The 12972-nt window shown below is 44.5% G+C and overlaps 1 long non-coding RNA gene across 4 annotated transcripts in view; it reads right to left on the bottom strand.

Moving 5' to 3' along the window:
- LOC136840637 (uncharacterized) overlaps nucleotides 1-12972 on the bottom strand; it is a 47367-nt gene that overhangs the window by 29852 nt on the left and 4543 nt on the right. The window lies entirely within an intron of this gene.

Below are 12972 nucleotides of genomic sequence, written 5' to 3'. Positions count from 1 at the left end.
AAGTATGTGTTAAAATGACATTTTATTCTAAAAATAATGTTTAACACATACTTACCTGTTAGTTACATATAGCTTTAGTCTTTGACGTCACGGCAAAATTTCAAAACGTTATGGCAGCGCCAGTCCGAATATCGGTGATCGCCCTTACCTGCCCTCTGTCGGGGACTAGGAACTATTCCAACATGCTTCAGAATAATTTGCCTACCTGTCCCCGTGTGGGGAGGAGGGTGGGCTTTCGATATGTAACTAATAGGTAAGTATGTGTTAAACATTATTTTAGAATAAAAATGTCATTTTAACACATACAACTTACCTGTTAGTTACATATAGCTGATTGACACCTTTAGGAGGTGGGGCAATGACAGCTAAAAGAGTTGTTGGAAACATTAAGGTTATTAATGTAGAAAATTTCTTAGTTCCTCACCTGCTAAGGTAGCTGATTCCACAGTTACTGCCTCAGTAACCTGCTATCCTTAGAGCAACCGCTGGTATAATGACCTGGTCGCAGATTGCTTAAGCTGGGTATCAGTCACCTAGGACATGGCCGTGACAATACCACAAGTATGCCCCTGCTCAGGGCGCAGCACAAACATCATGAATTACAAAAGGGGGTCACCCAACACCAAAGAAAAAGCATAACCATAAAAACCAAAACCAACTGTGGGGTAAAACTATCCAACACTTACCCTCACAGACAACCGTAAAAACCTTCACACTCCAAAAACAAGTAAGTAAAGGTAGGTTAATCCTCCTTTACCCCTTTACCCATTACCGTGCCAGATACAACAAAAAGGGCCCTAACGTGCTGCACTCATCAAACACTGTCTGCACTTGAGAGATAATGCAAAGCAAATACAGACTTACATCTCCAGTAGGTTGCTTGCACAATATCTTGAAGGGAGAGGTTCCTTTTATAAGCGAGAGAAGTAGAGATAGCCTCACTTCGTGAGCCTTCACTTTACACATTTTCAAATCATTCTCTGAAATATTGGAGTGAGCTTCAGAAATCAGATCTCTAATAAAAAGGACATGGCATTCTTGGACATCGGTCTAAGAGGGTTCCTGACCGAACACCATAAGGAATCTGAAGGACCCTAATATCTTTAGTCCTTCGCAAATAATATTTCAAGGCTCTGACTGGGCAGAGGAACCTCTCCTGCTCCTTACCTACCAATTCCGACAGACTCGAATCTCAAAAGAGCGAGGCCACGGGTGCGAAGGGGTCTCGTTCTTGGCCATAAAAACAGTTTGAAAGAACAAATTGCTTTTGAAGCAGAGAAACCTACTCTCTTATCCAAGGCGTGGATCTCACTGATTCTCTTAGCTGTAGCTAACAAAACTAAAAAGAGGGTTTTCCTCGTAAGATCTCTTAAAGAAGCAGAATCCATAGGTTCAAATTTCTCAGACATAAGCCACTTCAGGACTACATCAAGATTCCACGAAACAACTTTTTAGCATCTGACCTCTTAGAGGTACCGAAGGATTTAATAAGGTCCGTTATATCTTGGTTATTAGAGATATCCAAACCTCTGTGACGAAAAAACAGTAGCCAGCATGCTACGATAACCTTTAATTGTGGATACAGAAAGGTTCTTATTCCTGAGGAACAAAAGAAAATCCGCAATCTGCGTCACCGAGGTTCTGGAAGAGGAAATGTCATGATCTTTGCACCATGAACGAAACATATTCCACTTGGACTCATAGACCTTGATCGAAGATGGTCTTCTGGCTCTAGCGATGGATTGAGCCGCTTCGAAAATCCTTTGCTTCTGAGTAGACGTTCGATAGTCTGAACGCAGTTAGCCGCAGACTTGACAGGTTTTCGTGAAATCTCCTGAAGTGGGGCTGTCTGAGTAAATCTACTCTGTTTGGAAGGCTCCTCGGGAAGTCGATCAAGAGATCCATGAGAACTGGGAACCAATCCCTGGAAGGCCAGAAGGGGGCTATCAAAGTCATCCTGGTGTTGGAGTGGTGCTGAAATTTCCTCAACACCGCACCTAACATCTTGAACGGCGGATGGAAGGCGTAAAGGTCCAGACCCGACCAATTCAGTAGCATTGCGTCCGTCTGGAAGGCTGCTTGGTCTGGGACAGGAGAGCAGAAGATTGGGAGCCTGTTCGATTTGTTCGTCGCGAACAGGTCTACCAGAGGTTGACCCCAAAGTCTCCACAGCGACTTGCACACTTCTTCGTTCTGCAAAATCCACTCTGTGGACAGAACCTGGTGCTTCCTGCTCAAGGAGTCCGCTCTCACGTTGAGGGCTCCCTGAATGAATCTTGTTAGGAGCAGAATCTTGTGCTTCTCTGCCCACAAAAGGAGGTCTCTTGCTACCTCGCTGAGGAGTAAGAATGAGTGCCCCCCTGTTTTTTTATGTAAGACAACGCTGTGGTGCTGTCTGAATGAACCAGAACTGTTTGTCCCTGTACGAATGGTAGGAAGTGTACGAGACTCAGGTGGATTGCTTTCAACTCCTTCTTGTTGACGTGCCATTCTTTTGTGTCGCATTCCACAAACCTGAAATTTCTTTTACACCCAACGTCGCTCCCCATCCTACTTCTGACGAGTCTGCAAACAGTTCGTGGTTCGGGTTCGACGGAAATAGAGAGAGACCTTTCTCTAATTTTCTTCGATCTAACCACCACCTTAGATCCTCTTTGATAAGGTCCGAGATTGGAAAGGAAAAGGAGTCTGGAAGCGTTTTCCTGTTCCATTGCTCCCTGAGGTAGAATTGAAGGGGCTCATGTGAAGTCTCCCCAGGAGACAAACTTTTCTATTGACGCCAGAGTTCCCAGGAGGCTCATCCAAGCCTTTGCGAACAGGTATCCATATCCAGAAAGTTCTGGACTTTTTGCGAGACAGTCCGAGATTCTTTGATCTGACGGAAAAGCCAGAAAAGGAACTGTTTCCAGTCTCATTCCTAAATAGATCCTGGATTGTGAGGGAGATAGGTGAGACTTCTTCCAATTGATTAGAAGTCCTAGCTTCTGTGTCAAGTCGAGAGTTACTTGCAAATCCTCCAAGCACTGAGGCTGAGACTGGGAACGAAGGAGCCAATCGTCGAGATAGAGAGAGATCTTTATTCCTCTGAGATGAAGAGCTTTGGCAACAGTGGACATAACTCTTGTGAATACTTGAGGGCTGTGGACAGACCGAAGCACAGAGTCCTGAACTGATAAGTCTTCTCCTGGAAAACGGCGAAGAAACTTCCTGGACGCGGGATGGATCGAATGTGAAAGTAAGCGTCCTGCAGATCTATTGAGACCATCCAATCCCCGGACGAAGAGAATTGAGGACGGATTGCGTCGTGCTCCATCGAGAAACTGGTTTTCCACGAAAAGGTTGAGAGAACTCACGTCCAGGACTGGTCTCCAGCCGCCTGAGGCCTTTGGAACAAGAAAAAGGCGGTTGTAAAAGCCTGGAGAGTTGACTTCTTCCACGATCTCTATCGCTCCTTTTAAAAGCATGGAGTCTACTTCCGCACTCAGAACCGAGCATTTTTCTAAGTTGCTGGAATATGCTGTCAAAGCTAAAGGTTCTGTTGCAAGAGGGGGCCTCTTGAGGAAGGGGATAGAATATCCTTCCTTTAGCACGGACGTGGTCCACTGGTCCGCTCCGATCTCCTCCCAAATTTGCCAGAACTGCTGAAGTCTGGCTCCTACTAGTGCATGGAGGACATGCAGATCACTTTTACTTGAGGGTTTGATAGTCTTGGAGACAAATCTTGCTTTGCCCCGAAACGAGATACTGTGCGGGTGAGGGGCCTGCCACGAAAGGGCCTATCTTGATTAACTAGAGGACGAGTTTGCGCTGGCAGAGAAGGTTGAGGAGCTTTTGGTTTCCGAGTGGATTGCGCCAAAAGGTCCTGTGTGGACTTCTGAGTAAGGGATTTCGACACTTCGGCCACAAGTTCTTGAGGGAAAAGGTACTTTTATCCAGAGGTGCGAAAAGAAGAGCCGATCTTTGAGTCCTAGAAACTCCACGAGCGACAAAAGAGCACCAAAGTTGTCGCTTCTAAGAACTCCTAACGTGAAGATGGAGGCTAACTCAGACGCACCGTCACGAATCCCTTTATCTAAGCAGGACATAACAGAAGAGAAATCATCGAAATGCGCTTCGGAAAGACCAAAAGACTTTACCTTCCTACCCAAAGCGCCAATAGTCCAGTCCATAAAACTGATGACTTCCAAAACTGAAAAACGTTCTTCAAAAGGTGGTCCAACTCTGAAGGAGAGAAGAAAATCCGAGCCGAGTTCATCGCAGAACGACGAGTAGAGTCAACGAGACTGGAGAAGTCTCCTGAGAGGAGGCAGAAGCTCCCAGAGAGAAAACTTCCCCAGTGTCGTAGCAAGCCTTCGTCTTAGTAGAAAGCTTGGAAGGAGGGAAGCAGAAAGTGGTTTTCCCCTGATCACGTTTGTCTTCCAACCAGGAGTTCATTTTCTTTAATGCCTTTTTGGCTGAAATAGAAAGCACTAACTTCATAAAGGAAGAGGTAGGAGGCTTCGAGTCTCTTGCGTACTGAGAGAGAGGGGAAGCCGGAGCCGCAGGTGCAAAATCCTCAGGAAAATTATCAATAAAGAAGCGAAGAAGCTTCTTATAATCCGAGAGAGAGGAGTCTGGTTGTCTACAGGAAACTCTTCCACAACTTCTTCCTCAGACGAAATAGGAGAAAAACCTTCCGCTTGCACATACACATCTTGTGAAGGAGGAGTAGGAGCCTGAATAAGAGCTTGAGGAGGAGCCTGAGCCTGAGTAGGCGCCACAAGAGGAGCCTGAACTGGCGCCACAAGAGGAGCCTGAACTGGCGCCACAAGAGGAGCCTGAACTGGCGCCACAAGAGGAGCCTGAACTGGCGCCACAAAAGGAGCCTGGGATGGCGCCTCACCTGGCGCTACCTGAGGCGCTTGAGCCTGAGAGAGCGCTAAATCTTGAGGAGCGCCTGAGCCTGACTAGGCGAATTTGCCTGATCCTGATCCTGAACCAAAGGAGGATCAAGAGACACAGATCGAGGAGGAGCTTTCGTACTGGGCGCCCGAGAGCTCGAGACGAAGGAGGAGGCATCAAATACACTTCAGAAGGCTTAGCTGGAGAAGAACCAGGCCTTCCGAGCCCGCCAAGAATGCTTCCAATTTTTTCTTGTGCATCGCTCAAAGAAAGTCATGAGTAGACGAGGATCCAACTGGGGAACGATGATCAGTAGAGCCAGGATCGTGATGAGGAAGAGGCGCAGAAGCCACAATAGGCTTACGTGAAACCAAAGGAGAAACACCGGAACGCTGGGCAACACCGAATGGGAAGTCTTATACCTCTTGCGCACATGAGCCTTGCGCCTGGGAGAAGACTCTTCTGACGACGAAAATCTCTCCGGACTCTCCCAAAACTACAGGAAGGCTGTGATAAGCGAAATGGCTTCTTCTTCTGAACCGCTGAAGGCGAAAGATTCCTGGACCTCTTCAATGGTCTAGACTCGTCGGAAATCTCCAGCCTCTGCGAGGCGAATCACTGGAGCTTGAAGAAAGACACTTCCTTGAGTCGCCTTTTCCAACGGCGCTCTGAAACAGCCTGGGAAACAACAGGACTGTTCGAGGGGGCGGCTGGTCGTGAGCAGACCCCACTCGCCTCCCTTGACTTTCAGCATGTCTTCTCCCAGGAGCAGGGGAGCTTGACAGAGGCTTAGGTCTAGGAGAACGAGTAGGCCGAGCAACCACCTCCTCCACCACACTAACACTTTGCACTGCACTTAAATTATTCACAATATCTTGGAAAGAATCCATACGCTCATGAAGGGATTTCACATTAACGCCAATATCCTCCATGGCGCCCACAATAAGGTTAAATCTGGCGTCCATCTGGACTTGATACTCAGACACGGTAACGGGTTCAGGGATATCAGAGTCAGGAATAGGAATATTAGTAGCCACGGGGATATTAATAGAAGTTTCCTGCATAGCTAAGGGAGATTCCGGTTTCTGAGAGAGAGAAGAAGAACTTCTAGCTAAAGCTTTCCTGGCTCTATCTTTCTCAAGCTTCTTTACATATTTAGATAGAGCCTTCCAATCTTTTCAGTCATACTGACACATTCATCACACTTCCTCTCATATGAACATTCCTGACCTCTACAAGCCACACAAAATTGAATGAGGATCAAGACTAGCCTTGACCAACCTCGTCTTACAGCCTTTGCTGCATACCCTAAAGGTATAAGACCCAGAATCTGACATAATTATCAGAAAACCTGACTAAATAGGTGACAAAAATAACTGGCAAAGCCGCAAACCAACAAAGAGTACTTCACCAAGTGAAAACAGCTCGATGTAGGCAGATACAAAGAAATTTCGCTCGAGTACCGACAACAATGTCGCCGGCGTGACGGCAAAATTATTCTGAAGCATGTTGAATAGTTCCTAGTACCCGACAGAGGGCAGGTAAGGGCGATCACCCGATATTTTCGGACTGGCGCTGCCGCAAACGTTTTTGAAATTTTGCCGTGACGTCAAAGACTAAAGCTATATGTAACTAACAGGTAAGTTGTATGTGTTAAATTTATTTTTAAATACTTACCTCTCTATTATGATAGCTGTATTTCCCTGGTCAGGCAGGAGGACGGTAGTGAGAAAAGTAAACAAAAAATTGATAGGATAGTTTAGTTTGACAGTCTATTCTCCCACCCCTTTCGGGTGTTTAAGCATCTATAGTTTTCCATTCAGTTTTTTTCTTCTGTCCACATGAGTGGGGAGGTGGGGATGGGGTGTGATACATAATAGAGAAGTAAATATTTAAAAAATAAATTTTATTATAAAAAATTCAATTTTTGAAGTGGATCTTACCTCTCTTATTATGATAGCTAATTCCCACTTAGAGCAAAGGAGGTGGGAAAGGTGCGAGGACAAATTTAATAACCCCCAAGAAAACCATAAAATCCCACCAGGAATAAGACACTTCTTACCAAATATTGATTAGCAGCCACCTTCTGCTACTGTAGCCAAGCGAGGACTAATTCATTAGGTAGCAAGACCTCTGAACAATGCTGGTGGTTCCTTGCTAGCAATGCCACTCACACTCTGATGCAAGTGGGACATAAGGCCTTGTGCCTAGGCCAGCAGAGCAACGACGGTGAAAGAATGAAGGCTCTCACCTAATAAAACATAAGTACCTTCTTACTCTCCAAAATTCAATTTCCTAACTAAATAGGAAAGGTTAGAGTACAACTACCCTGACTGTTCAGGATATGAGTTCCCCTGCTGTAATGAGGGGCGAAAGAGTGCACAATTCATATTGGATTTCTACATCTTGCAGATAGTGCAAAGTAAATACAAAGTTACGCCTCCACTGCACCACACTGACAACTTTCTCCAGAGAAAGAAAGTGGTCGCTACTGCTCGCACATCGTGGAATCTTACTTTAAGCTGAAGGTAAAAGAGTCAAGTCTAGATTTGCATGAGCTCTTCTGACCAGAGCCTTGAACAGACAAGGGTAAGTCAGGTTTCCAAGGGCTGCAAAAAATATGGTTGACATTTTGCCTCCTAGTCCTTTGCAAATATAAAAAGAGCTCTGACTGGACAGAAGGAAGTTTCTTCCCCATCTGGTATCAAAGAGGACAGAATGGGGATCAAGAAAGAGCAAGGCAGAGGATGAACTTAAAAACATTCTTGGCCCTGAAAAGGAGTAGAAAAGAAAAGACTGCTCCACTGGTAGTAAAGCCAAGGCTAACAAAAACAGTCTTCACTGTCAAATCCTTAAGGGAGGATGTGCTCAAGGGCTCAAATAGGGGCCATGCATAAATATTTAAGCACCACATCTAAATTCCAGCCCAGGGGTTAGTTTGGAGACTTATGAACATCAACTGGAAAGAGTGGATGGCCTCCTTAATATCCATGTTAGATGAAATATCTAGGCCAGTATGCCTCAATACAACAGCTAACCTGGATAGATACCCTTTAATGGCTGGGACTGAAAAATGTCTATTGTAGTGTAAGTAATGTGGTCAGCTGAAGCATGAGGAGGTTGTGATGAAACCTTATATCTCCTGGCTGTTTGAGAAGGCCTTTCCTTGGTGGAAACTGCCTTGGGCTATCTACTAACAGGTAGAGGGTCTGGAAACCATTCTCTGGGTGGCCACCAAGGGGTCACTAAGTCATGCGTGAATTCACAGCTATACATAATTTTGCTAGTACTCTTTCTATCATAGTAAAGGGGAGAAAAGCATAGAGGTCTAGATAAGACCAGTATATAAGGACTGTGTCAATTGCCTATGCCCAAGGATCCTGAACTGGAGAGCGGTACACTTGCAGGCAATTGTTGGACTTGGTAGTGAACAGGTCCATTAGAGGAGTGCCCCATACCTTCAACAGGTCCTTGTAGACTTGTGGGTGCAAGGTCTATTCGGAAGAGAGAATCTGGTACTTCCTGCTCAGTTGGTCTGCCACAAAGTTCATTTTCCCTGACACAAACTTGGGTAACAGAAGGATCTTCCGTTCCTCTGATCGAGTGAGAATGTGACTTGTCAGGAGGAACAAAGCTTCTGACTCTGTGCCTCATTGATTGCTCAGCTGTGCCAGTGCTGTTGAATTGCCTGAAAAGTAATACATTTTTTGCCTAGCAGTAGATGCAAGGTACATTTGGAAGACAGAATCTGGTCCTTTCTGCTCAGCTGGTCTGCCACAATGTTCATTTTTCCTGGCACAAACTTGGGTAACAGAAGGATCTTCCTTTCCTCTGACCAAGTGAGAATGCAACTTGTAAGGCAGAACAAAGCTTCTGACTCTGTGTCTCATTGATTGGTCAGCTATGCCAGTGCTGTTGAATTGTCTGAAATGCGCTACATTTTTACCTAGTAGTAGATCCTCAAATGCGAGCAGGGCCTTCCACACTGCTAACATCTCTAAGTGAATGGTATGGAGTCCTTGTTCCTCTGCGGACCAAACCCCTGCTAAATGCCAGTTTGCTGCAACCGCTCCTCAACTTTCTGATGATGCATAAGAATATAACATGAGGTCTGGGCTCTTCAACTGGAAAAACAATCCTAGCAAAAGTCGAGGTTGATGGTTTCACCATCTCAGAAGGTCCTCTACCTCCCTCGAAACCTGAATTTGAATGGATTCCGGCTGCACTTCCTAGTTCCAGTGCCTCTTGAGAAAGGAAAATATTGGCCTCATTTTCAGCCTGGCAACCGGAACCAACTTCTCTAGTGATGCTATGTGCCCTAACAGGGACAACCATTTCTTGGCCGGCAAGGTTGTGAAGTATAGAAATTCTTCTAGAATTAAGAGAAAGGTGTCTATGCATTTCTCCTTCAGAGAAACCAAGAAATTCTTGGTGTCCAGAAGCATCCCCAGGTAACAATGGTTCTGAGTTGGTATAAGATTGGAATTTTAAACAATTATCAGTGTTCCCAACATACTTGTCAATTTAAAAGAATATCTCTTGCCCTGAGGCTCTCCTCTAAACCGGACGCTAGAATCAGCCAATTGTCCAGGTAAAGAAGCATCTGAATACCTAACATGTGAGCCCACTTGCCCAACTGCGATAGGACTCTTCTAAAACTTGAGGAGCTGAGCTCAGATGAAAGTATGTCACCCAAAACTGGTACATCCTGCCCTGAAAAACAAACTGCAAATATTTCGTTGAAACTGGGTGAATAGGTACATGGAAGTAAGCATCCATCATGTCCACTGATACCATTCAATCCGAGACTATTTTCACAGCTCCTTTAAGCTCAAGAGAGGCTACTTCCTCTTGCAAGATCTGGAACTTCTTGTTGTGAAGATGAGAAACTCCAGAGGGAAACTGGTTAAAGTAGCAGCTGCTGCCTAGGCTTCCAGCAAAGAATGTAAGGGGTGATGTGTGATGCCAACTTTCTTTGTCGAAGATACAGAGTTAGCCAAAAAGAACACAATTGTACCCTACACTTGACAACCACCTTAGTAAAGGCATGCAAGGAACTGCTCTATCTAAGTAGCCAAAAAATTTGCGGAAGAGTGGAAACAATCTCGCTTGCTATTCATCTATTGCTGCTATAGCCATTTCCGATAGAGGGTAACTGCCTAATATTATAAGACATCACTCTCCTCTTTCTCATAAAGAGGGGAAGAACTTTTAGAAGAAACTTTCTGATGGAGCAACTTAGCCACTAAGTCAAATCTGTTCAGCGCCAACTTAGCCCATTTTGGAGACAGTTGGGGATATGCCTTGGGTTCCAGCCTAGCAATCCTGAGGGACCTCGAATCCTGAACTATTGGTTCCTCAAAGAAGTCAGAAAATTTGCTAGCACAAACCTTAATCAACCTTTGAACAGCTGAAGATACTACCTGCTCTTCATCAGCATCAGTCAAATTTGCAAACTGCATGCTCATAAAGGGAAATCCTTGGGAAGCAGGGGTGGTGGTAGCAGAACCCCCTGTTTCCAGAGATGAAGGGAGTTTCAACTACTCTAAAAAGGAATTAAATGGAAGCAAAAATAACCTGTTTCATACCATCTGCACAGTAAACAAAGCCTTCCTGACTATTCACACCATCCTGCACTGACATCGAGGTAGCAGTAGGCAAAACTGAAAATCCCAAAGGAGCCAACCTCAAAAAACTTGGCTGTGGGGAAGATCCTCCAGACTGCTCTGCTACCGAGACAGTAGCAATCAAAGAAAATGCTGAACCTCAGCGCTGAAAAAGCAACCGGGAATGCCTCAAAAGAGACTCGAGAACGACTACAAGATACTTGAAAATGCCTAAAAGAGGCTCAAGAATACTTCGAATCCTGTGCCGAGACTGGCAAGCATCCCGAGGCGTCCACGATGTACAACGTGGTTGAAGAAAACATCTAGAATGCTCAGGTGTAGCCCAAGTCAAGAAAGAAGGGAACTGAGACTGGAAGCATGACATCTGAGAAGAGCAGGAACTACAATAGTAGCTCTTATTTCTCTGGAAAGCTGGAGAAACTAGCACTGTCTTATGGAGAAGGCATCAAAAGTTGTTGAGAACACCTGAGAAAGGAAGGAGAATGTGGAAAACAAATGCGTTCACACTCACACACCCAATCGCAGTTACTTGCATGAAAATCCCTCACGTCTGATAAAAAACGTGAAGACAAACCAGCATAGCCAGACTGCCTGGGAGACTGAGAAAAATGCGCCTGGTGCCAGGTGAAGTCTAATGGTAGGGAAGTGTTTGGCGTCAGGCAATTGCCTGCTGTCAAGCTCGTGTCCGATGGCAGGTGAGCGCCTACTGGCAAGAGAGCTTCCAATGCAAGGCTAGCACCTGCTTCCAGATGAGCACCTACTTCAGGTGAATACCTGCTGCCAGGCGAGTGCCTGCTGTCAAGCGAGTGTATGATGTCAGGCGAACACCTCTGAGTGAATAATGAATCATCTTGCAAGGGAAGACTACAGGAAGAACAGAGATAGGGATCACTAGGAGTATGCAGCCTCCAGCAAAGCCTACGGGTACAAAATCGGATATTGAGTGAGTGCACTTAACCTTACCTAGCGTATCTATCTCCTGCCTGGTTCTTAAGCACTTATTCCACAAACACAGTTGCAGGCATACTACACTGTTCAGAAACTGACAATGAATTCCCTTATTTGTAATTTAATCATCTTTAGCATTATTTTATTTAATATTTCATCAGTCTTGTTTATTTTAATCCTTGAACATACCTTTTTCTACAACAAGAATGTTACTAAACTAATTTTACCAAAATTTGCTTGCTCTTGTCGTGCTTTAACTTTCGGTGACTGAGTGCCAACCTGTACGTGGTGCGCACCAGGTTGGCCAGAGGAAGAAGACAACGGGAACAAACCCCTTCCACTACCAGACATACCCTGCTTCCCTGTACCTCCAACAGTAGAAGGAGCTTCACAGGGTGTGGCTAGGTTATGGCTAACAGGGAGGGAGGGCATTGGCACTTCTTCTGATGCAAGGGTGAAACCCAAAAAAAGTTGAATTGGGCCGGTAAAGCAGCAAATAACCCTAAGACTATAATTACTGTATAGCTACATCGCTTCTAATTGCCACATCTCATATCCTGAACAATATGGGGAGCTTTGAGAGGAGAAAATTTTGAAGGAGAAACATTACTAGGAAAACAGGGAGTGCAGCAATAGCTTCTATTTGAAAGATTGTGAAAAATGAGAAACTTATTCCTAACCTCACCTCCTGTCTTAGACTTAGAAGAATCTTTTTCTGTCATTTCCTACTCTTATCTGCTTCTCATATTTGTTTATTCTTTAAATAAATATTCGTTATTTCATCTGACCAACCAATACACTGATCTAGCGATCGTTGTTCCTACATTTAACACATCTGACTGTCGTAAACTGAAGAGTAAAGCTGTGTATGCACCCTCTTACCTTACAGACTGGAAACGACTTGTCTTCTCCTCTTTGGATGATATCCTATATAATGAAAAATATAAAACACACGAGAACCCAACCCAAATTCAGATAATGATCTAATAAACAAAATCATGTAAACACTCTCTGTGTCCCCGCAGGTCGACGACGGAGAAAAAACTGAATGGAAAACTATAGATATTCAAACCACCCAAAAGGGATAGGTGAACAGACGGCTCAAACTACACGATCCTATTATTTTTCATTTACTTTTCACTCTATCGTCCTCCCTCCTGATGTAGGAATGCAGCCATCATAATAGAGAGGTAAAATTAATTTCAAAAATTAATGTTCAAGATTCACAAACTTATATATTTCAATATATATGAGTTGATTCCTGCTGTATTGTACATCCATTTTCCAGTTTTGAGGCTGAGGTCCAGTAGTTTCAGTACAGTCATTTAGATACATCTCCCTACATCTATAAATTTGATTCAATAGAACCCAAGTCTCCTTGACAAAAAATAATTTAAACACTAAATTCTGATTTCTTAAAATGTCTTACAGCTTTTTCTTTTTATGAAAACCACTGCATTGCCAGACTAGTCTGAAGTGTGCTTGATCCTGATATCTTTCTCATTCCAAAAGTTGC

The sequence above is a fragment of the Macrobrachium rosenbergii genome, chromosome 8, assembly GCF_040412425.1.
Source record: "Macrobrachium rosenbergii isolate ZJJX-2024 chromosome 8, ASM4041242v1, whole genome shotgun sequence".
NCBI classification, from domain to species: domain Eukaryota; kingdom Metazoa; phylum Arthropoda; class Malacostraca; order Decapoda; family Palaemonidae; genus Macrobrachium; species Macrobrachium rosenbergii.
Note: the sequence above shows the minus strand (reverse complement) of the source record. Positions and strands in the feature narration are given on the sequence as shown.